This window comes from Phyllobates terribilis, unplaced genomic scaffold (assembly GCF_046119375.1).
Source record: "Phyllobates terribilis strain yellow unplaced genomic scaffold, ASM4611937v1 Scaffold_5__5_contigs__length_657084704, whole genome shotgun sequence".
In the NCBI taxonomy this organism is placed as follows: Eukaryota; Metazoa; Chordata; class Amphibia; order Anura; family Dendrobatidae; genus Phyllobates; species Phyllobates terribilis.
In genome coordinates this window covers 39,472,911-39,500,337 of record NW_027362765.1, presented here as the reverse complement: position 1 = coordinate 39,500,337, position 27,427 = coordinate 39,472,911, and the positions used below count along the sequence as shown (strand labels likewise).

The window sequence follows — 27,427 nt, the reverse complement described above, 5'->3', positions numbered from 1 at the left end:
AGCACTTGCTGCCGTGTCATTGGGGTTCAGTAACGTCAGCTGTTCCCCGGCTGTGCGTACGGCAATTTCTCCTGCTCTGTCCACATTCTCAGTACTACAGATTTTAAAGTTGCTCCAATTACACCTCTGACTCCTCTGTTTTCAGTATTATCCCTGAGCTTCAACACCGCCAGTTGGCGCTCGGAAGTGCCGTCTGCACAGTCAACACTTGCTGCCGTGTTATTGGGGTTCAGTAACGTCAGCTGTTCCCCTGCTGTGCGGACGGCAATTTCTCCTGCTCTGTCCACATCCACTGTACTACTGATTTAAAACCTCCTGCAAATACACCTCTGGCTCCTCTATTTTCAGTATTATCCCTGAGCTCCAACACCGCCAGTTGGCACTCGGAAGTGCCGTCTGCACAGTCAACACTTGCTGCCATGTTATTGGGGTTCGGTAACGTCAGCTGTTCCCCTGCTGTGCGGACGGCTATTTCTCCTGCTCTGTCCACATTCTCACTACTACAGATTTTAAAGTTGCTCCAATTACACCTCTGGCTCCTCTGTTTTCAGTATTATCCCTGAGCTCCAACACCGCCAGTTGGCGCTCGGAAGTGCCGTCTGCACAGTCAACACTTGCTGCCGTGTCATTGGGGTTCAGTAACGTCAGCTGTTCCCCGGCTGTGCGGACGGCAATTTCTCCTGCTCTGTCCACATTCTCACTACTACAGATTTTAAAGTTGCTCCAATTACACCTCTGGCTCCTCTGTTTTCAGTATTATCCCTGAGCTCCAACACCGCCAGTTGGCGCTCGGAAGTGCCGTCTGCACAGTCAACACTTGCTGCCGTGTCATTGGGGTTCAGTAACGTCAGCTGTTCCTCGGCTGTGCGGACGGCAATTTCTCCTGCTCTGTCCACATTCTCACTACTACAGATTTTAAAGTTGCTCCAATTACACCTCTGGCTCCTCTGTTTTCAGTATTATCCCTGAACTCCAACACTGCCAGTTGGCGCTCGGAAGTGCCGTCTGCACAGTCAACACTTGCTGCCGTGTTATTGGGGTTCAGTAACGTCAGCTGTTCCCCTGCTGTGCGGACAGCAATTTCTCCTGCTCTGTCCACATTCTCACTACTACAGATTTTAAAGTTGCTCCAATTACACCTCTGGCTCCTCTGTTTTCAGTATTATCCGTGAGCTCCAACACCGCCAGTTGGCGCTCGGAAGTGCTGTCTGCACAGTCAACACTTGCTGCCGTGTTATTGGGGTTCAGTAACGTCAGCTGTTCCCCTGCTGTGCGGACGGCAATTTCTCCTGCTCGGTCCACATCCACTGTACTACTGATTTAAAACCTCCTCCAAATACACCTCTGGCTCCTCTGTTTTCAGTATTATCGCTGAGCTCCAACACCGCCAGTTGGCGCTCAGAAGTGCCGTCTGCACAGTCAACACTTGCTGCCATGCTATTGGGGTTCAGTAACGTCAGCTGTTCCCCTGCTGTGCGGACGGCAATTTCTCCTGCTCTGTCCACATTCTCACTACTACAGATTTTAAAGTTGCTCCAATTACACCTCTGGCTCCTCTGTTTTCAGTATTATCCCTGAGCTCCAACACCGCCAGTTGGCGCTCGGAAGTGCCGTCTGCACCGTCAACACTTGCTGCCGTGTTATTGGGGTTCAGTAATGTCAGCTGTTCCCCTGCTGTGCGGACGGCAATTTCTTCTGCTCTGTCCACATCCACTGTACTACTGATTTAAGACCTCCTCCAAATACACCTCTGGCTCCTCTGTTTTCAGTATTATGCCTGAGCTCCAACACCGCCAGTTGGCGCTCGGAAGTGCCGTCTGCACAGTCAACACTTGCTGCCATGTTATTGGGGTTCGGTAACGTCAGCTGTTCCCCTGCTGTGCGGACGGCAATTTCTCCTGCTCTGTCCACATTCTCACTACTACAGATTTTAAAGTTGCTCCAATTACACCTCTGGCTCCTCTGTTTTCAGTATTATCCCTGAGCTCCAACACCGCCAGTTGGCGCTCGGAAGTGCCGTCTGCACAGTCAACACTTGCTGCCGTGTTATTGGGGTTCAGTAATGTCAGCTGTTCCCCTGCTGTGCGGACGGCAATTTCTCCTGCTCTGTCCACATCCACTGTACTACTGATTTAAAACCTCCTCCAAATACACCTCTGGCTCCTCTGTTTTCAGTATTATCCCTGAGCTCCAACACCGCCAGTTGGCGCTCGGAAGTGCCGTCTGCACAGTCAACACTTGCTGCCATGTTATTGGGGTTCGGTAACGTCAGCTGTTCCCCTGCTGTGCGGACGGCTATTTCTCCTGCTCTGTCCACATTCTCACTACTACAGATTTTAAAGTTGCTCCAATTACACCTCTGGCTCCCCTGTTTTCAGCATTATCCCTGAGCTCCAACACCGCCAGTTGGCGCTCGGAAGTGCCGTCTGCACAGTCAACACATGCTGCCATGTTATTGGGGTTCGGTAACGTCAGCTGTTCCCCTGCTGTGCGGACGGCTATTTCTCCTGCTCTGTCCACATTCTCACTACTACAGATTTTAAAGTTGCTCCAATTACACCTCTGGCTCCTCTGTTTTCAGTATTATCCCTGAGCTCCAACACCGCCAGTTGGCGCTCGGAAGTGCCGTCTGCACAGTCAACACTTGCTGCCGTGTTATTGGGGTTCAGTAACGTCAGCTGTACCCCTGCTGTGCGGACAGCAATTTCTCCTGCTCGGTCCACATATACTGTACTACTGATTTAAAACCTCCTCCAAATACACCTCTGGCTCCTCTGTTTTCAGTATTATCGCTGAGCTCCAACACCGCCAGTTGGCGCTCGGAAGTGCCGTCTGCACAGTCAACACTTGCTGCCATGTTATTGGGGTTCAGTAACGTCAGCTGTTCCCCTGCTGTGCGGACGGCAATTTCTCCTGCTCTGTCCACATTCTCACTACTACAGATTTTAAAGTTGCTCCAATTACACCTCTGGCTCCTCTGTTTTCAGTATTATCCCTGAGCTCCAACACCGCCAGTTGGCGCTCGGAAGTGCCGTCTGCACAGTCAACACTTGCTGCCGTGTTATTGGGGTTCAGTAACGTCAGCTGTTCCCCTGCTGTGCGGACGGCAATTTCTCCTGCTCTGTCCACATCCACTGTACTACTGATTTAAAATCTCCTCCAAATACACCTCTGGCTCCTCTGTTTTCAGTATTATCCCTGAGCTCCAACACCGCCAGTTGGCGCTCGGAAGTGCCGTCTGCACAGTCAACACTTGCTGCCATGTTATTGGGGTTCGGTAACGTCAGCTGTTCCCCTGCTGTGCGAACGGCTATTTCTCCTGCTCTGTCCACATTCTCACTACTACAGATTTTAAAGTTGCTCCAATTACACCTCTGGCTCCTCTGTTTTCAGCATTATCCCTGAGCTCCAACACCGCCAGTTGGCGCTCGGAAGTGCCGTCTGCACAGTCAACACTTGCTGCCATGTTATTGGGGTTCGGTAACGTCAGCTGTTCCCCGGCTGTGCGGACGGCAATTTCTCCTGCTCTGTCCACATTCTCACTACTACAGATTTTAAAGTTGCTCCAATTACACCTCTGGCTCCTCTGTTTTCAGTATTATCCCTGAGCTCCAACACAGCCAGTTGGCGCTCGGAAGTGCCGTCTGCACAGTCAGCACTTGCTGCCGTGTCATTGGGGTTCAGTAACGTCAGCTGTTCCCCGGCTGTGCGGACGGCAATTTCTCCTGCTCTGTCCACATTCTCAGTACTACAGATTTTAAAGTTGCTCCAATTACACCTCTGACTCCTCTGTTTTCAGTATTATCCCTGAGCTTCAACACCGCCAGTTGGCGCTCGGAAGTGCCGTCTGCACAGTCAACACTTGCTGCCGTGTTATTGGGGTTCAGTAACGTCAGCTGTTCCCCTGCTGTGCGGACGGCAATTTCTCCTGCTCTGTCCACATCCACTGTACTACTGATTTAAAACCTCCTGCAAATACACCTCTGGCTCCTCTATTTTCAGTATTATCCCTGAGCTCCAACACCGCCAGTTGGCGCTCGGAAGTGCCGTCTGCACAGTCAACACTTGCTGCCGTGTCATTGGGGTTCAGTAACGTCAGCTGTTCCTCGGCTGTGCGGACGGCAATTTCTCCTGCTCTGTCCACATTCTCACTACTACAGATTTTAAAGTTGCTCCAATTACACCTCTGGCTCCTCTGTTTTCAGTATTATCCCTGAACTCCAACACCGCCAGTTGGCGCTCGGAAGTGCCGTCTGCACAGTCAACACTTGCTGCCGTGTTATTGGGGTTCAGTAACGTCAGCTGTTCCCCTGCTGTGCGGACAGCAATTTCTCCTGCTCTGTCCACATTCTCACTACTACAGATTTTAAAGTTGCTCCAATTACACCTCTGGCTCCTCTGTTTTCAGTATTATCCGTGAGCTCCAACACCGCCAGTTGGCGCTCGGAAGTGCTGTCTGCACAGTCAACACTTGCTGCCGTGTTATTGGGGTTCAGTAACGTCAGCTGTTCCCCTGCTGTGCGGACGGCAATTTCTCCTGCTCGGTCCACATCCACTGTACTACTGATTTAAAACCTCCTCCAAATACACCTCTGGCTCCTCTGTTTTCAGTATTATCGCTGAGCTCCAACACCGCCAGTTGGCGCTCGGAAGTGCCGTCTGCACAGTCAACACTTGCTGCCATGCTATTGGGGTTCAGTAACGTCAGCTGTTCCCCTGCTGTGCGGACGGCAATTTCTCCTGCTCTGTCCACATTCTCACTACTACAGATTTTAAAGTTGCTCCAATTACACCTCTGGCTCCTCTGTTTTCAGTATTATCCCTGAGCTCCAACACCGCCAGTTGGCGCTCGGAAGTGCCGTCTGCACCGTCAACACTTGCTGCCGTGTTATTGGGGTTCAGTAATGTCAGCTGTTCCCCTGCTGTGCGGACGGCAATTTCTTCTGCTCTGTCCACATCCACTGTACTACTGATTTAAGACCTCCTCCAAATACACCTCTGGCTCCTCTGTTTTCAGTATTATGCCTGAGCTCCAACACCGCCAGTTGGCGCTCGGAAGTGCCGTCTGCACAGTCAACACTTGCTGCCATGTTATTGGGGTTCGGTAACGTCAGCTGTTCCCCTGCTGTGCGGACGGCTATTTCTCCTGCTCTGTCCACATTCTCACTACTACAGATTTTAAAGTTGCTCCAATTACACCTCTGGCTCCTCTGCTTTCAGCATTATCCCTGAGCTCCAACACCGCCAGTTGGCGCTCGGAAGTGCCGTCTGCACAGTCAACACTTGCTGCCATGTTATTGGGGTTCGGTAACGTCAGCTGTTCCCCTGCTGTGCGGACGGCTATTTCTCCTGCTCTGTCCACATTCTCACTACTACAGATTTTAAAGTTGCTCCAATTACACCTCTGGCTCCTCTGTTTTCAGTATTGTCCCTGAGCTCCAACACCGCCAGTTGGCGCTCAGAAGTGCCGTCTGCACAGTCAGCACTTGCTGCCGTGTCATTGGGGTTCAGTAACGTCAGCTGTTCCCCGGCTGTGCGTACGGCAATTTCTCCTGCTCTGTCCACATTCTCACTACTACAGATTTTAAAGTTGCTCCAATTACACCTCTGGCTCCTCTGTTTTCAGTATTATCCCTGAGCTCCAACACCGCCAGTTGGCGCTCGGAAGTGCCGTCTGCACAGTCAACACTTGCTGCCGTGTTATTGGGGTTCAGTAACGTCAGCTGTTCCCCTGCTGTGCGGACGGCAATTTCTCCTGCTCTGTCCACATCCACTGTACTACTGATTTAAAACCTCCTCCAAATACACCTCTGGCTCCTCTATTTTCAGTATTATCCCTGAGCTCCAACACCGCCAGTTGGCGCTCGGAAGTGCCGTCTGCACAGTCAACACTTGCTGCCATGTTATTGGGGTTCAGTAACGTCAGCTGTTCCCCTGCTGTGCGGACGGCAATTTCTCCTGCTCTGTCCACATTCTCACTACTACAGATTTTAAAGTTGCTCCAATTACACCTCTGGCTCCTCTGTTTTTAGTATTTACCCTGGGCTCCAATACCGCTAGTTGCTGCTCAGAAGTGCCGTCTGCACAGTCAACGCTTTCTCCAGTGTTATTGGGGTTCAGTAACGTCAGCTGTTCCCCTGCTGTGTGTCCGGCAAATTCTTCTGCTTTGTCCACATCCACTGTACTACTGATTTAAAACTTGCTCCAATTACACCTCTGGCTCCACTCTGTTTTTAGTATTTACCCTGGGTTCCAGCACCGCCAGCTGGTTCTCGGTAGTTCCATTTGCTCTTGTACCTTCTACTACCCATCCGGGTTCCAGTACCGTCAGCTGGTTCTCGGCAGTGACTTTGGCACGGGTACTCCCTCCTGCCCAGCCTGGTTCCAGCACGCCAGCTGTTTACGGGTAGTGTCAACGTCACTTTGCCTCCAATGCGTTGTCCTGTCGTGTTGCGGTCGGGTTAGCCGACTCTATGGTGCCTGCAGTTTAGGTGACTCCTATGTGGGCTGCGGGATCTGGCAATGAAGGCTGGTTCCATAGTGCCAATAGGACAAGCACCCCCTGTAGGACTGTGGGTTTTGGTAACTGCAGCCGGCTCGCGGCCTTGAACTTTTTTTTACATGGGTACCTTCTGCTACCCATCCGGGTTCCAGTACCGTCAGCTGGTTTTCGGCAGTGCCTTTGGATTAGGTGCCTCCTTCTCGGTATCCAAGTTCCACCAACGTCTGCTGGTCCTTGGTAGTGCTTTCTGGCACAGATACCTCCTGCTTAGTAACCGAGTTCCAGTACCGTCAGCTGGTCTTCGGCAGTTCCATTGGCTCTTGTACCTTCTACTACCCATCCAGGTTCCAGTACCGTCAGCTGGTTCTCGGCAGTGTCTTTGGCACGGGTACTCCCTCCTGCCCAGCCTGGTTCCAGCACGCCAGCTGTTTCCGGGTAGTGTCAACGTCACTTTGCCTCCAATGCGTTGTCCTGTCGTGTTGCAGTCGGGTTAGCCGATTCTATGGTGCCTGCAGTTTAGGTGACTCCTATGTGGGCTGCGGGATCTGGCAATGAAGGCTGGTTCCATAGTGCCAATAGGACAAGCACCCCCTGTAGGACTGTGGGTTTTGGTAACTGTGGCCGGCTCGCGGCCTTGAACTTTTTTTTACATGGGTACCTTCTGCTACCCATCCGGGTTCCAGTACCGTCAGTTGGTTCTCGGCAGTGCCTTTGGATTAGGTGCCTCCTTCTCGGTATCCAAGTTCCACCAACGTCTGCTGGTCCTTGGTAGTGCTTTCTGGCACAGGTACCTCCTGCTTAGTAACCGAGTTCCAGTACCGTCAGCTGGTCTTCGGCAGTTCCATTGGCTCTTGTACCTTCTACTACCCATCCGGGTTCCAGTACCGTCAGCTGGTTCTCGGCAGTGTCTTTGGCACGGGTACTCCCTCCTGCCCAGCCTGGTTCCAGCACGCCAGCTGTTTCCGGGTAGTGTCAACGTCACTTTGCCTCCAATGCGTTGTCCTGTCGTGTTGCGGTCGGGTTAGCCGACTCTATGGTGCCTGCAGTTTAGGTGACTCCTATGTGGGCTGCGGGATCTGGCAATGAAGGCTGGTTCCATAGTGCCAATAGGACAAGCACCCCCTGTAGGACTGTGGGTTTTGGTAACTGCGGCCGGCTCGCGGCCTTGAACTTTTTTTTACATGGGTACCTTCTGCTACCCATCCGGGTTCCAGTACCGTCAGCTGGTTCTCGGCAGTGCCTTTGGATTAGGTGCCTCCTTCTCGGTATCCAAGTTCCACCAGCGTCTGCTGGTCCTTGGTAGTGCTTTCTGGCACAGGTACCTCCTGCTTAGCAACCGAGTTCCAGTACAGTCAGCTGGTCTTCGGCAGTTCCATTGGCTCTTGTACCTTCTGCTACCCATCCGGGTTCCAGTACCGTCAGCTGGTCCTCGGTAGTTCCTCAGCTTTCTTGTACCTTCTGCTACATTTCCAAGTTCAAGCTTTTTTAAATGGTTCTTGGTAATTACTCTGGATCTCCCTGACGAGGACCCTGAAGACGAGGACCCTGAAGACCAACCCTAAGAAGACGAGGACCCCGAAGACGAGGACCCTGAAGACGAGGACCCAGAAGACCAACCCGAAGAAGACGAGGACCCCGAAGACGAGGACCCCCGAAGACGACGACCCTGAAGACCACCCCGAAGAAGACCAAGAAGATGACCCTGAAGAAGTTGACCAAGAGGACAAAGAAGAGAAGACAAGCACCAAGATACAGAAGAACAAGAGACAGAAAACCAAGAAGCAGAAATACAAGAAGCTGCAGAACAAAAAGCGGAAGAACATTAAGCATAAGACTAAAAATCAGAGCAAAAGATAATATCTAAATTATAAGCAGAAGATGACTAAGCAGTGTATGGGGGTGAGTCCGTTCCTCCTCGTGGTGCCCCTGGAAAAGACCTGCTGCTGCAGACCAAACTGAACGCGGACAAATCCTGTTGTAAATCTTTTGTGACAGGTAGAACGAAAGGTGTAATGTCCAACCTTTTATAGATAACAACTACAGGAATGCCTGTCACAAATAAGAATATGATGAAGAAGAAGAATATGAAGAAGTAGAATATGAAGAATGAAAAAAAAAGAATAATACGAAGAAGGTGAAGAAGAAGAAGATGAAGAAGGTGAAGAAGAAGTGGATGAAAAAGATGCTGAGGATGATGAAGGAGAAAGTGTGGGAGAAGTAAAAAAGAAGGTGAAGAGCATGGAAGTAGTGAAACATAAATATCTGACAAAATATAAAAATACTTAACATAGTCAATATTTCCGTAACTCAGAATGTCTTAAAAAAATATTAATTCCTGCTATTCCATTTGATTGGGCTAAACCTCTATGCCTTTATTGTCTCCCCCACCTCCCCCAATACATTCTACATTGTTCTTAGTTGTTTTCCTTCATGTAGAATTAACCTACAAGGAAAGAAAGGGTTTATTTTCATTCCGATATTTCTGTCCCATTGACTTGCATTGGTTTCCGGTATCGGAATCAGCGATATCCGATACTTTTTCGGTATCGGTCCGATCCAATCCGATCCGATATTTCCCGATATCGGAAGGTATCGCTCAACACTACTCATGACTGAAACCTCCAGAATGGAGTTAATTCCAGGAGCTCCTCATAGATTCCAATCTAGTGGCATAGGAATTATAAATGTATGTATGTATGTATTGTCACTTTTTGTGACATACATAATTACACACAGCACTGATTGTTCAGTTTTGCCCGAATTTGACTTTTACTGTATTTCCACCAGTCCCAGCCACAGCACCGACATTTCTAAAGAGTGTGCGGAGCTAGACAACATTTATGTGATAATTTTTGCCACTTTTGTGATGTTAATTAAGATAATGTCCACCCGCTCTTCAAAATGCTGGTGCTGGCCAGGACTGGTGGACAGACAAGAAAAGTTAAATTTTGTCAAACATGAACAATCACAGTTTTGTGTAAGTTTTTAAACTATGAAAAGTGATAATATAAAAAAAACTAATTTTTTCATTTAACAAAAAATAAAGTGGCCCAGCTTTCTACCTCTCACCTTTTTATTAATACTGGCATGCAAAATTTGTTTCTTCATGAATTGTGGCTGTAATCTTGTATAATGTCTGCCAAGAAATAATAAAACACCCTGCAGCAACTCCAATCTATATGTCTCAGTACAGAGATGACAAGATTGAGCTGCTGCACTGAGGTCCATGATTTGTGGGCACAATGTACTGTGTATAAGGACGTCCTTTGTACAGAAATTCCATTCTACAACCCCTGGCAAAAATTATGGAATCACCGGGCTCGGAGGATGTTCATTCAGTTGTTTAATGTTGTTGAAAAAAAGCAGATCACAGACATGGCACAAAACTAAAGTCATTTCAAATAGCAACTTTAGAGCTTTAAGAAACACTAAAAGAAATCAAGATAAAAAATGTGTTACTCAGTAAGGGTGATTTTTTTCAGACCAAGCAGATGGAAACAAATTATGGAATCACTCAATTCTAAGGAAAAAATTATGGAATCACCCTGTAAATTTTAATTTCCAAAACTAACACCTGCATCAAATTAGATCTGCTCGTTAGTCTGCATCTAAAAAGGAGTGATCACACCTTAGAGAGCTGTTGCACCAAGTGGACTGACCTGAATCATGGCTCCAACACGAGAGATGTCAATTGAAACAAAGGAGAGGATTATAAAACTCTTAAAAGAAGGTAAATCGTCACACAATGTTGCAAAAGAAGTTAGTTGTTCACAGTCAGCTGTGTCTAAAATCTGGACCAAATACAAACAACATGGGAAGGTTGTTAAAGGCAAACATACTGATAGACCAAGGAAGACATCAAAGCGTCAAGACAGGAAACTTAAAGCAATATGTCTCCAAAACAGGAAATGCACAACAAAACAAATGAGGAACGAATGGGAGGAAACTGGAGTCAATGTCTGTGACCGAACTGTAAGAAACCGCCTAAAGGAAATGGGATTTACATACAGAAAAGCTAAACATAAGCCATCATTAACACCTAAACAGTAAAAAACAAGGTTACAATGGGCTAAGGAAAAGCAATCGTGGACTGTGGATGACTGGATGAAAGTCATATTCAGTGATGAATCGCGAATCTGCATTGGGCAAGGTGATGATGCTGGAACTTTTGTTTTGTGCCGTTCCAATGAGATTTATAAAGATGACTGCATGAAGAGAACATGCAAATTTCCACAGTCATTGATAATATGGGGCTGCATGTCAGGTAAAGGCACTGGGGAGATGGGTGTCATTACATCTTCAATAAATGCCCAAGTTTACATTGATATTTTGGACAGTTTTCTTATCCCATCAATTGAAAGGATGTTTGGGGATGATGACATAATTTTCAAGATGATAATGCATCCTGCCATAGAGCAAAAATGGTGAAAACATTCCTTGAAAGAAGACACATAAGGTCAATGTCATGGCCTGCAAATAGTCCGGATCTCAATCCAATTGAAAATTTTTGGTGGAAGTTGAAGAAAATGGTCCATGACAAGGCTCCAACCTGCAAAGCTGATCTGGCAACAGCAATCAGAGAAAGTTGGAGCCAGATTGATGAAGAGTACTGTTTGTCACTCATTAAGTCCATGCCTCAGAGACTGCAAGCTGTTATTAAAGCCGAAGGTGGTGCAACAAAATACTAGTGATGTATTGGAGTGTTCTTTTGTGTGTTTGTTTTTCATGATTCCATAATTTTTTCCTCAGAATTGAGTGATTCCATAATTTTTTCCCTCTGCTTGGTCTGAAAAAAATTACCCTTACTGAGTACCACATTTTTAATCTGGATTTCTTTCAGTGTTTCTTAAAGCCCTAAAGTTGCCATTTGAAATGACTTTAGTTTTGTGCCATGTCTGTGATTTGCTTTTTTTCAACATTAAACAACTGACTGAACATCCTCCGAGCCCGGTGATTCCATAATTTTTGCCAGGGGTTGTATACACCTTTTGATCACTTGTTTATAATATTTTTTTGAAGATTTATTTTCTGTTATAGGGTATAATAATTTTATAGCTTGGGTCATTACAGATGACCGATAACAAGTGTGCACTTTTTTGGCTTCATTTTAGTTTATTTATAAAAAAAAAACATTTTTATTGGCACTAAAAAATTTAAGCCAATATTTACAATTTTTTTTTGTTTTCTTTTACATTTTAGCCCCTTTTTGTAATACGATCTTACTATTAGCGCCATATAGTAATTTTGGCCAACATCTTGTAGTAATGTCCCCATCATGGTCCCTATCTTGTGCTTATGTCCCCCATCATGGTCCTCATCTTGTTTTATTGTCCCCCATCATGGCCATCTTGTAGAAATATCCTCCAACCTGGTCCCCTTCTTGTAGCAATCTCACCATTCGGCTCCCTATCTCATAGTAAAGTGTCCCTTCCTGGTCCCCTTTTTGTAGTAATGTCAAGATCCTGATCCTCATCTTCTAGTACTGTTCCCATCCTGGTCCTCTGCAGACATTAGCTGCTGGCCTGTGATTGACCCACAGTTGGCATTGGTATAGCTGAGCAAAGAGCTTGTCTGTGCACGGCGCCTGCAATGTGTTCCACTGAAAAAGTGCTGACGTGCCACAATCCTCAAGGTGTATGGTGCCTGCGGGCTGCATGAAGCAGCCTCTGTGGCCAAATGTTTGAGACCCCCACTCGAGTCTATAAAGCTACAGCTGCCAATCAAAATACAGGGTGCCATGATATACTGAGGGGCTGCGATTGGTTTGATTAGTTATTCTGTGACGACAGAGTCTCTTTACACCCTGAGTGATTTCAGACCAATCACCTATTCTGTGGAGAAGTGCTAAAGATTTACAAGACAGTGACTCGAAGGGTCAACTTGATATTTGAATTTTTTTCTCAACATTTTATTTCAGTTATATTATCAAGCAGATCAGGGGGTGTTCATATCCTGAGACGACCATAAGCTGCCCCAAAAAAACTCACTGTCTTCACCGAGGGGTGCGCAGTTCAGGCATAAGAAACGTATACACAGTCCATAATATGGATATCCATCGAAAACAGAGGGCTTATAGTGATCGATGGGTTATTGCATTGTGGGGTGTCTAGGTTCTGCTTGAAAGTATAAGGACATTCACAAATGAAAAAGATATCATACAAGGTTTACTTAAATCTCGCAAATGAGAAAACAGGTGTACTGGTGTGATAATTCTAATAATACAGGTGCATCTCACTAAATTAGAATATCATCAAAAAGTTAATTTATTTCAGTTCTTCAATACAAAAAGTGAAACTCATATATTATATAGAGTCATTACAAACAGAGTGATCTATTTCAAGTGTTTATTTCTGTTAATGTTGATGATTATGGCTTACAGCCAATGAAAACACAAAAGTCATTATCTCAGTAAATTAGAATAATTAACAAAAAACACCTGCAAAGGCTCCCAAAGCATTTAACAAGGTCCCTTAGGCTGTGTGCCCACGATGCGTTTTTTAAGCGTTTCCGCAGCGGCAAAAACGCTGCAGAAACGCTTAAAAAACGCTTGGTAGAAGGTCTGCCATGTTCCCCAATGATAATCCGCATGTGCTGTGAACATGCTGCGGAAATTTCCGCTGCGGATTATCATTGCGGAAAAAAACGCAGCACTACCAATTCTTTTGCGGAAGTGCTGCGTTTTCCCCGCCATTGACTTGCATTAGAACGCATGGATTCCGCATCACTGCATATGTAGATGCGCATTCCACGTGTTCCAATGTGCGGATGGTACCCAGGTCTAGAGGAGAGGAGACTCTCCTCCGGATCTGGGTACCATAGAACCTGTGAAAAAAAAGATTAAAATAAAAAATAAATATATACCTTCTGGCGGCCCCCGGTGCGCTCCTCCTCGTTTCCCGGCAATTCGCGATGTACTGAAGGACCTGCGCTGACGTCATAGTCATGTGACGGGTCACGCGACGCTGACGTCGGCAGGTCCTTCAGTGTAGCGCTGCTGGCAGCCGGGACAGAGGGAAACAAGACAGCGCGGGCCATCGGAAGGTAAGTATAGATTTATTTTTTATTTTTTGACATTCTCTCGGGTCACACTATATAAATCCATGCTGTTTGCATGGATTTATATAGTGTGACCAAGTTGACAAGCACTTTCCAAGAGATGCTAAAATCGCTTAGAAAGCGCTTGTCAACCCGCATGCGGAAATGCAAGTGAAGAACGCTTCACATCCGCATGTCCCTGGCAGGAAAACGCATGTACAATCCGCATGCGTTTTTTTCTGCCAGGGAGATGCAGAAACGCTCAGGAAAAAATCCTGAGCATTTCTGCATCGTGGGCACATAGCCTTAGTCTGTTTCAGTAGGCTCCACAATCATGGGGAAGACTGCTGACGTGACAGATGTCCTGAAGGCAGTCATTGACACACTCCACAAGGTCTCAGAGTCTGGAAGAAGAGTGGAGAAGCCACAATCCAAGCTGCTGGAGGTCTAGTGTGAAGTTTCCACAATCAGTGATGGTTTGGGGAGCCATGTCATCTGCTGGTGTAGGTCCACTGTTTTTTATCAAGACCAAAGTCAGCGCAGCCCATCTACCAGGACATTTTACAGCACTTCATGCTTCCCTCTGCTGACAAGTTTTTTGGAGATGGAAATGTCATTCTCCAGCAGGACTTGGCACCTGTCCACACTGCCAAAAGTACCAATACCTGGTTTACACACAACAGTATCACTGTGCTTGATTGGCAGCAAACTCGTCTGACCTTAACCCCATAGAGAATCTATTATAGAGAATCTATGGGGTATTGTCAAGAGGAAGATGAGAGACACCAGATCCAACAATGTAGACGAGCTGAAGGCTGCTATCAAAGCAACCTGGGCTTCCATAACACCTCAGCAGTGCCACAGGCTGATCGCCCCCATGCCACATTGATGCAGTAATTGATGCAAAAGGAGCCCAGATCAAGTATTGAGGGCATTTACTGAACATACATTTCAGTAGGCCAACATTTCGGATTTTAAAATAATTTTTCAAGCTGTTATAAAAGTATTCTAATTTACTGAGATAATGACTGTTTTGTTTTCATTAGCTGTAAACCATAATCAACATTAACAGAAATAAACACTTGAAATAGATCACTCTGTGTGTAATGACTCTATATATGAGTTTCACTTTTTGTATTGAAGAACTGACAAATTAACTTTTTGATGATATTCTAATTTAGTGAGATGCACCTGTAGATAAAAGGGTTTCTTAACTTGAATTGACGTCATAGCACAGACCTGCATCAACTCAGCTTAAACAGAACAAACCCATAGGACCGTATTCATCATAGTGTTTACTCCAGAATTCTGTTATAAAATGCTCAATCGTATAATTTGGATGCAACTGAAGACTATGTAAAAATGTTGCAACTTTTTGCTTTCTAATGCCATTTTTATCGATAAGTGGGTAGGGCTGTGATGACTGCTGTTTGGCAACTTCATCATGAGCAGCGGTGGCCGCTACAAATCCTACTCCAGTAAGTGGCATAGCGCATGGAGGCGCTGTCCAGTCATCAGACGCCTCTGATGAATATGTCTCTTAATGAATCAGGAGCAACGTCCTTCACCCCCGCCCTCTTATCAAGACAATAATCAGGTGCATAGCTCTCTAAGGTGATAATGCAGCAATTTAGCTCGAGTAGTTAATATTTTGTATGCATTTATGTACATAAATGACATAGCCGAGTGCTGTGATGGCCTATTTTTATTAGTCCCATACAGAATCCATGAATGGACGGACAGACCTGTGCTATGCATACGTGAAAATTATTTTATTAAACATGGACAGTCTTTCCTAAGTAACATTGGGGTCCCTGGTGGTCCTAAACTCAGCAACTTATGTTTTATCCAATATGACTTACAGTGTGTCCCTCCCCTGCCTGTGTTCATGTACTCTATGTAATGTAACCTGCTTTAGTGTAAGGCTATGTGCCCACGATGCAGAAATGCTCCGGATTTTTTCCTGAGCGTTTCTGCATCTCCCTGGCAGAAAAAAACGCATGCGGATTGTACATAGTTTTTCCTGCCAGGAACATGCGGATGTGAAGCGTTCTTCACATGCATTTCCGCATGCGGGTTGTCAAAAGCTTTCCAAGCGATTTTAGCATCACTTGGAAAGTGCTTGACAACTTAAAGAATGGGAAAAAATAAAAAATAAATCTATACTTACCTTCTGATGGCCCCTGCAGTCTTGCTTCGCTCCGTCCTGGCTTGCCAGCAGCTCGCGGTACACTGAAGGACCTGCCGTCACATGACTAAATGACGTCAGCGCAGGTCCTTCAGTCCACAGCGTGCTGCCGGCAAGTGAAGACAAGGACACCGCGGGCCATCAGAAGGTAAATATAATATGTATTTTTTATTTTATTCTTTTTTTCACAGGTTCTATGGTACCCGGGTCTGGATGAGAGTCTCCTGTCCGCCAAACTTGGGTACCATCCGCACATTGAAACGCATATTATCGGTGTGTGCAAATGTGCTGACACGGATAATATGAGTTTCAATGCAAGTCAATTATAGCAATTAAGCTGCGTGTCCGCAAAATTAATGGACATGCTGCGTATTTTTCTGCAATGATAATCCGCAGTGGAAATTTCCACAGCATGTGCACAGCACGGATTATCATTGGGGAACATGGCAGGCCTTCTACCAGCGTTTTTGCCGCTGCGGAAACGCTTAAACGCATCGTGGGCACACAGCCTAACAGCATGTCCCTCCCCCCGGCCTGTGTTCATGGACTGTAATGTAATCAGGCCTAGGTCAACATCTCTTGTTGCATCTAGTGGGTGTGAACCCTTCCCCCATCCAAGGGCTGATCCCAGTAGACAGAAAAATAGACTCATGTTTGGCCCAGTCAGTTGCGTGGTGACTCCCGATGCTGGAGGGTCTCAGGCTGCTGTGGATTGATAGAAGCTGCCACGTGGGATTGTGTTGTCCCTCATCTGCTGGATCCATTGAACTCATCCAAGGACTATTTCTATATTTTCCCTGGCGGGAGGCACCCCCGGACTTGTTTCTGCTATTATATAGCAAAAACAAACCCAATAAGGAGTATATGGCAAAGAATCAAAAAACTTTATTGTAAACAATATACAGAAAAGACAAACATGATTAAAAAGGACGACACACAGACAACCAAACTGGGTGACACATATACAACATAATAATAGATGTTAAATATCTATTGGGACAAAGTGCAGGAAGTGCTAGTATTGAAGTCATTTATGCACTGGTACAAAATTATGCCATATTTCATCACTATGGATATGTACCATGTGCCATATGGCCTATGAGAAAATGCTAAAGAAGTATATTGCACTCTTACCCATATTAGATCAGCACCCAGAATAAACAAGGACCCCAATGCGTGTTTCGCGTGGTATATCCTATGGCTTCCTCGGGGGGATTGTTTAATAGGTCCTTCCATGTCTGTTTAACGGACCAATCATCTCCTGGACCATCAACGCATGCGCGCTGAACCGCCCGAACCAGATGCGTCACGCACGGCCATCAAGGTGAACCACGCATGACAGGGAACACATTGCCATGGCCCCCGAACATGCGCATACACCATGCAGATGCCGTGCATGACGCAGAGGCAGGGGGAGGCACAGCACCCACGCGCTCGCCAAAGAGAACAACACAGCAACGCATTTAGACAAGTATAGTAACGCAACTACTTAATAATGCAAAAATGAGTTAGAGTAAACAGTATCATTTCCTATAATTGCTACACGATTCTGTCAGTACGAAAATCAATTTTCTTGGTCCAATTTAATTGTTGCTCGTAGTATCCTCATATTGATTAACCATATGTAGGTGATCCATATAGATGGTGCATATAGACTATGGAGGGAGAAAGTTACAAATGACAAAGAAAACAAATTAAAATCAACACATACAATTGTATAAAAATACCACAAAGATTATATCTATTAAAGAAATTGGGTGACGCTCAGGACCTCATTAAGGCCATTTGGCATCATTGTTTCCAGTTCCACTATCCATTTGGTTTCCCTTTGAGCCAGAAGTATTTTTTTACATTTCCACCCCTAATGCCACTATGGATGACATCGATACCACGTACCATAAATGTTTTAGGATTTCTCCCATGACAGATTTTAAAATGGCGTGCTATCGTCTTTAAGGAGGTTGGGTCGGCCACCGTCCTCATACCCCATGCCCCCTCACACCAGCCACGCAGCCCCCTGGATGCCCATCTACATACCCCATGACCCCTCACACCAGCCACGCAGTCTCCAGGATGCCCCTCTACATACCCCATGCCCCCTCATACCAGCCCTCTGGATGCCCCTCTACATACCCCATGCCCCCTCACACCAGCCACACAGTCTCCTGCATACCCTTCTACATAACCATGCCCCCTCACACCAGCCACGCAGCCTCCTGGATGCCCCTCTACATACCCCATGCCCCCTCACGGCCACGCAGTCTCCTGGATGCCCCTCTACATACCCCATGCCCCCTCACACCAGCCCTCTGGATGCCCCTCTACATACCCCATGTCCCCTCACACCAGCCACGCAGTCTCCTGGATGCCACACTACATACCCCATGCCCCCTCACACCAGCCCCCTGGATGCCCCTCTACATACCCCATGCCCACTCACACCAGCCCCCTGGATGCCCCTCTACATATCCCATGCCTCCTCACACCAGCCACGCAGCCTCCTGGATGCCCCTCTACATACCCCATGCCCCCTCACACCAGCCACGCATCCTCCTGGATGCCCTTCTACATACCCTATGCCCCTCACACCAGCCACACAGCCCCCTGGATGACCCTCTACATACCCCATGCCTCCTCACACCAGCCACGCAGTCTCCTGGATACCCTTCTACATACCCCATGCCCCCTCACACCAGCCACGCAGCCCCCTGGATGCCCCTCTACATACTCCATGCCCCCTCACACCAGCCACGCAGCCCCCTGGATGCTCCTCTACATACCCCATGCCCCCTCACATCAGCCCCCTGGATTCCACTCTACATACCCCATGCCCCCTCACACCAGCCCCCTGGATGCCCCTCTACATATCCCATGTCTCCTCACACCAGCCACACAGCCCCCTGGATGCCCCTCTACATACCCCATGCCTCCTCACACCAGCCCACTGGATGCCCCTCTACATATCCCATGCCTCCTCACACCAGCCATGCAGCCCTCTGGATGCCCCTCTACATACCCCCTCACAGCAGCCCCCTGGATGTCCCTCTACACACCCCATGCACCCTCACACCAGCCACGCAGCCCCCTGGATGCCCCTCTACATACCCCCTCACACCAGCCCCTGGATGCCCCTCTACATACCCCATGCCCCTCACACCAGCCACACAGCCCCCTGGATGCCCCTCTACATACCCCATGCCCCTCACACCAGCCACACAGCCCCCTGGATGCCCCTCTACATACCCCATGCCCCCTCACACCAGCCACACAGTCTCCTGGATATCCTTCTACATAACCATGCCCCCTCACACCAGCCACGCAGCCTCCTGGAGGCCCCTCTACATACCCCATGCCCCCTCACGGCCACGCAGTCTCCTGCATGCCCCTCTACATACCCCATGCCCCCTCACACCAGCCACGCAGTCTCCTGGATTCCCTTCTACATACCCCATGCCCCCCCACACCAGCCACGCAGCCCCCTGGATGCCCCTCTACATACCCCATGCCCCCTGACACCAGCCACGCAGTCTCCTGCATGCCCCTCTACATACCCCATGCCCCCTCACACCAGCCACGCAGTCTCCTGGATACCCTTCTACATACCCCATGCCCCCTCACACCAGCCACGCAGTCTCCTGGATACCCCTCTACATACCCCATGCCCCGACACCAGCCACGCAGTCTCCTGCATGCCCCTCTACATACCCCATGCCCCCTCACACCAGCCACGCAGTCTCCTGGATACCCTTCTACATACCCCATGCCCCCTCACACCAGCCACGCAGTCTCCTGGATACCCTTCTACATACCCCATGCCCCTCACACCAGCCACACAGCCCCCTGGATGCCACACTACATACCCCATGCCCCTCACACCAGCCACACTGCCCCCTGGATGCCCCTTCACACCAGGCCCCTGGATGCCCCTCTACATACCCCATGCACCCTCACACCAGCCACGCAGCCCCCTGGATGTCCCTCTACACACACACACACCCCATGCCTCTCACAGCAGCCATGCAGCCCCCTGGATGCCCCTCTACATACCCCATGCCCCCTCACACCAGTCCCTGGATGCCCCTCTACATACCCCATGCCCCCTCACACCAGCCACGCAGTCTCCTGGATACCCTTCTACATACCCCATGTCCCCTCACACCAGCCCCCTGGATGCCCCTCTACATACCCCATGCCTCCTCACACCAGCCATGCAGTCTCCTGGATACCCTTCTACATACCCCATGCCCCCTCACACCAGCCACGCAGCCCCTTGGATGCCCCTCTACATACCCCATGCCCCCTCACGCCAGCCACGCAGTCTCCTGCATGCCCCTCTACATACCCCATGCCCCCTCACACCAGCCACGCAGTCTCCTGGATACCCTTCTACATACCCCATGCCCCCTCACACCAGCCACGCAGTCTCCTGGATACCTTTCTACATACCCCATGCCCCTCACACCAGCCACACAGCCCCCTGGATGCCACATTACATACCCCATGCCTCCTCACACCAGCCACGCAGTCTCCTGGATACCCTTCTACATACCCCATGCCCTCTCACACCAGCCACGCAGCCCACTGGATGCCCCTCTACATACTCCATGCCCCCTCACACCAGTCACACAGCCCCCTGGATGCCCCTCTACATACCCCATGCCCCCTCACACCAGACCCCTGGATGTCCCTCTACATACCCCATGCCCCTTCACACCAGTCAAGCAGCCCCCTGGATGTCCCTCTACATACCCCCTCACACCAGCCCCCTGAATGTCCCTCTACATACCCCATGCACCCTCACACCAGCCACGCAGCCCCCTGGATGCCCCTCTACATACCCCATGCCCCCTCACACCAGTCCCTGGATGCCCCTCTACATACCCCATGCCCCTCACACCAGCCACACAGCCCCCTGGATGCCCCTCACACCAACCACGCAGTCTCCTGGATACCCCTCTACATACCCCATGTCTCCTCATACCAGTCCCCTGTATGCCCCTCTACATACCCCATGCCTCCTCACACCAGCCACACAGCCCCCTGGATGCCCCTCTACATACCCCATGCCCCTCACACCAGCCACACAGCCCCCTGGATGCCACATTACATACCCCATGCCTCCTCACACCAGCCACGCAGTCTCCTGGATACCCTTCTACATACCCCATGCCCTCTCACACCAGCCACGCAGCCCCCTGGATGCCCCTCTACATACTCCATGCCCCCTCACACCAGTCACACAGCCCCCTGGATGCCCCTCTACATACCCCATGCCCCCTCACACCAGACCCCTGGATGTCCCTCTACATACCCCATGCCCCTTCACACCATTCAAGCAGCCCCCTGGATGTCCCTCTACATACCCCCTCACACCAGCCCCCTGGATGTCCCTCTACATACCCCATGCACCCTCACACCAGTCAAGCAGCCCCCTGGATGTCCCTCTACATACCCCCTCACACCAGCCCCCTGGATGTCCCTCTACATACCCCATGCACCCTCACACCAGCCACGCAGCCCCCTGGATGCCCCTCTACATACCCCATGCCCCCTCACACCAGTCCCTGGATGCCCCTCTACATACCCCATGCCCCTCACACCAGCCACACGGCCCCCTGGATGCCCCTGACACCAACCACGCAGTCTCCTGGATACCCCTCTACATACCCCATGTCTCCTCATACCAGTCCCCTGTATGCACCGCTACATACCCCATGCCTCCTCACACCAGCCACACAGCCCCCTGGATGCCCCTCTAAATACCCCATGCCCCTCACACCAGCCCCCTTTATGCCTCCACAGCATTTATTCACATAGTCAGTTCTCCCTACCTCAGTCCTCACAGCACAAAGCTGAACACGAGCTACTCATCAGCAGTCCTCCTGTCCAGGCACAAGGGCACTGCTGCAGCTGCACGATGGAATAGTGTCCACTGGACTAAGAACGCCCCGCCCCTTCCGGTGACGTCATGATAGAATGAAATCACTCCTCCCCCTCAAGAAATCAACTCCAATCTAGACGCTACCGTGGTGGCTCCGCTACATCCACACTGTAAACCCCTCCTGACCCCACACATAACCTTCCCCTCATCCAGCACCATGACAACCAGCACAGCAGAGTCCTGCATCCACTGAGGCCCCTGATCATGTGACCACTGACTCCTCCCCTCCTGTGACCTCATCACAGGTCCTGTGCGCACAGAACAGCCATATATGTGGTGGCAGCTCTGCAGGTGGAGGTATGTGGAGATTCCCCATTACTAAGAATTATAACGCTTTCCTCCCTCTCCTCTGATAGATACATACGACCCAACTATGAGAGACAACATGGAGACCCGTATTGCTCACACAGTCACTGCCCCTTTCTTGCTCCTCCCTGTGCCCCCCCATATAGTGTGTATAATACCCCCACATATAATATAATGTTCCATAAGTACTGACACTCCGCTCCCCCTACACACAGGGTAATATATATATAATGAGGGGCTGTTATCTGCGGTAGGAGCTGTACATTGTAATGGAGACATTCTGGGGACGGATTATTCCAGTAATAGGACATTTTATCTTTTAAGTCAATTTAGTTGTATTTAATGTTTTATTTTTGCTTTTTATTTAATTTGTAAATTTTTATTAAAGACATTTTTCAGGTTTTACATAATATGAAATACATAGAAAAACCAGTTACTGATATACAAACATATAGTATGTTTCAGTGGAGACAATTTAAACCAGTTACATAGTCGTAGATCATTAAGATATAAAACTAGTGAATTAACCCCTTAAGCCCCGGAGCATTTTCCGTTTTTGCATTTTCGTTTTTGCTCCCCTTGTTCCCAGAGCCATAGCGTTTTTATTTTTTGGTCAATATGGCCGTGTGAGGGCTTATTTTTTGCGGGACGAGTTGTACTTTTCAACGCCATTACTAGTTTTACCATATCCTGTACGGGAAAACGGGAAAAAAATTCCAAGTGCGGTAAAATTGCAAAAAAAAGTGCAATACCACAGTTGTTTTTTATTTTTTTTTTTACCACGTTCACTGAATGCTAAAACAGACCTGCCATTATTATTCTCCAGGTCATTACGAGTTCATAGACACCAAACATGTATAGGTTCTTTTATATTTAAGTGGTGAAAAAAATTTCCAAAATTTGGTAAAAAAAAAAATAAAAAAATAGCGCCATTTTCTAAGACCCGTAGCGTCTCCATTTTTCGTGATCTGGGGCTGGTTGATGGCTTATTTTTTGCGCACCGGGCAAACGTTTTTATTGATAACATTTGGGGTAGATCCGATGTTTTGATCGCCCGTTATTGCATTTTATTGCAATTTTGCGGCGACCAAAAAACGTAATTCTGGCGTTTAGAATTTTTTTCTCGTTACGCCGTTTACCGATCAGATTAATTCTTTTTTTATATTGATAGATCGGGCGATTCTGAACGCGGCGATACCAAATATGTGTATGTGGTTTTTTTTTTTATATATTTTATTTTGAATGGGGCGAAAGGGGGGTGATTTAAACTTTTATATTTTTTTATTTTTTTTTATATTTTTAAAAACTTTTTTTTTTTACTTTTTGCATGCTTCTATAGTCTCCATAGGAGACTAGAAGCAGCAACTGTCCGATCGCCTCTGCTACATACAGGGGACGAGCAGATCCCCTGTATGCAGCAGAAATGGTCCTGTGCTATGAGCGCCGACCACTAGGTGGCGCTCATAGCGACAAGATCATGACAACCACAGGCGTCTGCTGCAGACCCTGGGTTGTCATGCACGCCCATCGGCGACCCGCGATCACGTGACGGGGTCGCCGGTGGGCGGGGCTTATGACGCGCTACCCGGAAGCACGCGTTAAATGCTGCTGTCGGAGATTGACAGCGGCATTTAACATGTTAACAGCCGCGGGTGGATCGCGATTCCACCCGCGGCTGTTGCGGGCACATGTCAGCTGTAAGAATCAGCTGACATGTGCTCCGTTCAGTGAGGGCTCAGCGCAGCAGCCCTCACTGAACGGGCAGTACGCAAATATGCGTACTAATACGTCCTCGGTAAGTAAGGGGTTAAATATAGTGATTTGAACATTCTGAGGGGAACTAATTCTAAGAGGGATGAAGACATACATGACTTACAATGGGTAAGGTAGGGAAGCTTTGGAACAGGGGTGAAGGCAAAAGAGTAGGAAAAAGATTGATTGAATTTGAGAGATTGGTAGTCAAATATTCGCAGTTGTCCAAAAAGTATCCCAAGGAGACCAGACTAAGGCTATGTGCGAACGATCAGGATTTGAAGGAGAAATTTCCTGAGCGTTTCTGCATCTCTTTGTACATCAATAAATGCTTTTTGGAGCTAAATAAAGTTATTTGGTGGGACATTGCTTAAGCCCTTGGATTACCATAAGAACTGGGGTGAGTATATTGGTTCATTTAAATGATTAAAGAATGTGTCTGTTGTGTTTCAAATAAAGTGTTTGGTCTGTGTGTTTATTTAACTCTTTACTTTGCTTTAATTAGGTTTGGTGATGGAAGGGTCTGATTGACACCTTGTCATCACCATACAAAAAAGCTAGGTGTCAGCTAATCCCATTCGCCCAATGTCATTAGCATTTCCATTCATGTAATTTCTGGGGCAGCTGTGAGCTGCTATTTTTAGCCTAGGAAGGTGCCATTAGGCAAACATGGTCCCTGGCCATTATTAACTGCTCACAACTGTTTCGTTAGCCACTGCGTCCCCACGAACAGCACTCAGCTGCGCTTTGGACACAACATATTTTTGCTGTGTCCAAAACGCGGTGTTCTAATGCCGCACTTTTGTTGTCGGTACATGTGAATCCACCACATTTAATGACAGTTAAGTTGGTCAAAATCTGCTGTAGAGACTAGCGTGTCCGCTACAGAAATTCACATGCTGCGGGTGAGTTTGGGTCCGTGGCCACGGTCAGGAGCCGGTGCAGGTTTGATGCTTCGTGCTTATGTAGCGTCAATCCCGCAGCTTCCAGATGTTACAGCATAGTGGATGGGAACTCTAGAACTCCCATGTCAGCTATGCGTGCGTCAGAGGCTGCGGATCACCCGTGAACACTGACATGCTTTCAGGACCGCAGCATGTCAAATTCTCTTGCGGACCCCCTAGTCTCTGCAACAGAAATTTGACCACTAGAATGTATTGAATGCGGTAAATCCGCATGGTTCAGTGAACACGTGGATTTACCTGCGTTCAATAGAATGCAACGTTTTGGACATAACAAAAAATATGCGCCCAATGCGCTGCTACGTCTGGATCGTGAGCACAGAACCTAAAATTAAAAAAATATCAGCCCACAGCTGTTTGTTTAACCTTTACTGGCTAGATTACAGTGGAACCCCAGAAAAAAATTGACTTGGGGTCCCCCTATAAAATCTAACCAGAAAAGGCTAAACAGACAGCTGCAGGCTGATATTAATAGCCAGGAAAGGGGCCATAAATACTAGCCCCCTCCGCGGCTATTAATATCACCCCTCATCAGTCGCAGAAATGGCGCATCCATAAGATGCGCCAAATCTGGCGCTTAGCCTCCACTCTTCACACTGCCCTGTAGTGATGGCCAGTGGGGTAATGGGGTTGGAGTTCATGCCAGCCTTGTATTGGCGGCTGACGTGAAGCCCAGGCTAGTAATGGAGGGTGTCTGTAAGACGCTCCCATTACTAACCGCGTAGTAAAGTTTACGACACTTTTTCAATAAATCAGTGGCCAGAATAAAGTATTTTAATGAAATAAACACATGGTTTTAAAAAATTTTTTATTGTGCTGTCAGTCCCCAAAGACTTCGATCTTCTGAAAAAAAAAGTAAAAAAAACAAACAACCATATCCCTCACCTGTTCGCCGTCACGACGCAGTCCACGATTCCATCATGATTGTCCCACGGCGATCCGGGTCACTTCTACAGCATTGACATCCGTAATCACTGATGTCACTGCTGTAGTAAACAGCAATGTATACTGACAAGAGTGTAAAATCACTCCTGTCAGTGTACATTGCTGCTGCAGGAGTGAGGTCATTGGGGTTCAGCAGCTGAAGATCAGCTTATCAGCCCAGTTGAGCACACCACCATGGGAACATTCTTCAGAATGTTCCCACGGTGAGGTCACGTGAGCGATCAGCTGAACGCTCATGTGACCGCAGATCCTGGCACCGCAGTACAATGCTGAGAGCGAGCGCGCTCCCCTCAGTGTACTACCGGGAGCATCTCCGGGGACATAGTGAGGACCAGGAGGACACCAGTGGCGGCGGACAGGTGAATATAGTGTTTTTTACTTTTTTTTTTAACCGCGGGCACACCAGCTTTGCTGAGCAGACTACTGCCCCCCCCCCCCCCAGCCGCGCCGCTCTCGCTATTATCAGCGGGAGCAGTGGGCGGATGAGAGGAGTAGTAGTCCTTCTCTGCTGACCTGGGTACCACCCGCAGCGTTTTTCAACCGCAAATTCACATCCATTGGCTTTAATTGAAATGCAGCAAATCCGCAGCTATAGATATTATACCTGCGGATTTGCTGCGATTCAATTCAAATCAATGGGCACAAATTTGCGGCGGAAACGCGCAAAGAATGGACATGCTGCGTTTTTTTTCCACGATAGTAATCCTGAGCGGAAATTTACGCATCATGTGCACAGCACATCAGGATTACCATTGCAATAGCTGGCAGACCGATTGGCAAGTGTTTCCTCCGCGGAAACGAAGCAAAAACGCTTCGTGTGCACATACCATAAGTTGAATTTTTCAATTCTATTTTCATTCATAGAAAATCGGTATGCATAATTTCTGACATCTTTAAATCTTGTGTATAAATCCAGGAGAGAGGGCAGAGGTGTTTGCTTCCACTGTGCTGCTATTAAACATTTCTCAGCTGTTAGCCTTATACTTATCTTAAGTATACTATGTGCCCACGATGCAGAAATGCTCCGGATTTTTTCTTGAGCGTTTCTGCATCTCCCTGGCAGAAAAAACGCATGCGAATTGTACATGCATTTTTCCTGCCAGGGACATGCGGATGTGAAGCGTTCTTCACATGCATTTCCGCATGCGGGTTGACAAGCGCTTTCCAAGCGATTTTAGCATCACTTGGAAAGTGCTTGTCAACTTGGTCACACTATATAAATCCATGCAAACGACATGGATATATATAGTGTGACCGTAAAGAATGGTTAAAAATAAAAAAATAAATCTATACTTACCTTCCGATGGCCCCCGCAGACTTGCTTCGCTCCGTTCTCCCTTGTCGGCAGCTCGCAATACACTGCACTGAAGGACCTGCCGTCACATGACTATGACGTCAACGCGGGTCCTTCAGTCCACCGCGAGCTGCCGGCAAGGGAGGACGAGCGCTGCAGGGGCCGTCAGAAGGTAAATATAATATTTATTTTTTATTTTATTCTTTTTTTCACAGGTTCTATGGTACCCGGGACCGGAAGAGAGTCTCCTCTCCTCTAGACCTGGGTACTATCCGCACATTGGAACGCGTGGAATGCGCATCTACATATGCAGTGATGCGTAATCCATGCGTTTCAATGCAAGTCAATGGCGGCGAAAACGCAACGCTTCCGCAAAATAATTGGTAGTGCTGCTTTTTTTTTCCGCAATGATAATCCGCAGTGGAAATTTCCGCAGCATGTGCACATGCAGATTATCTTTGGGGACCATGGCAGGCCTTCTACCATGCCTTTTTAAGCATTT

General features: G+C 48.1%; 1 protein-coding gene and 1 long non-coding RNA gene across 3 annotated transcripts in view; one reads left to right on the top strand and one right to left on the bottom strand.

Annotated features, from left to right (window-relative positions):
- The window catches only part of LOC141270614 (uncharacterized), a 239,212-nt gene that overhangs the window by 34,503 nt on the left and 177,282 nt on the right, over positions 1–27,427 (top strand). Inside the window, exon 1 of one of the 2 annotated variants that reach the window (XM_073680681.1) lies at positions 21,905–21,963. The exons of the other annotated variant lie outside the window; for it this stretch is intronic. The gene's annotated coding sequence lies outside the window, so the exon portion shown is untranslated. Of the gene's footprint in view, positions 1–21,904; positions 21,964–27,427 lie in introns of those variants that run through there. 2 annotated transcript variants of the gene reach the window in all.
- Positions 16,595–21,775, bottom strand: LOC141270703 (uncharacterized). The gene is made up of 2 exons (XR_012321723.1): positions 21,557–21,775; positions 16,595–17,380 (listed from the first exon to the last, which is right to left on the bottom strand). It is a non-coding gene; the product is annotated as an uncharacterized lncRNA (long non-coding RNA).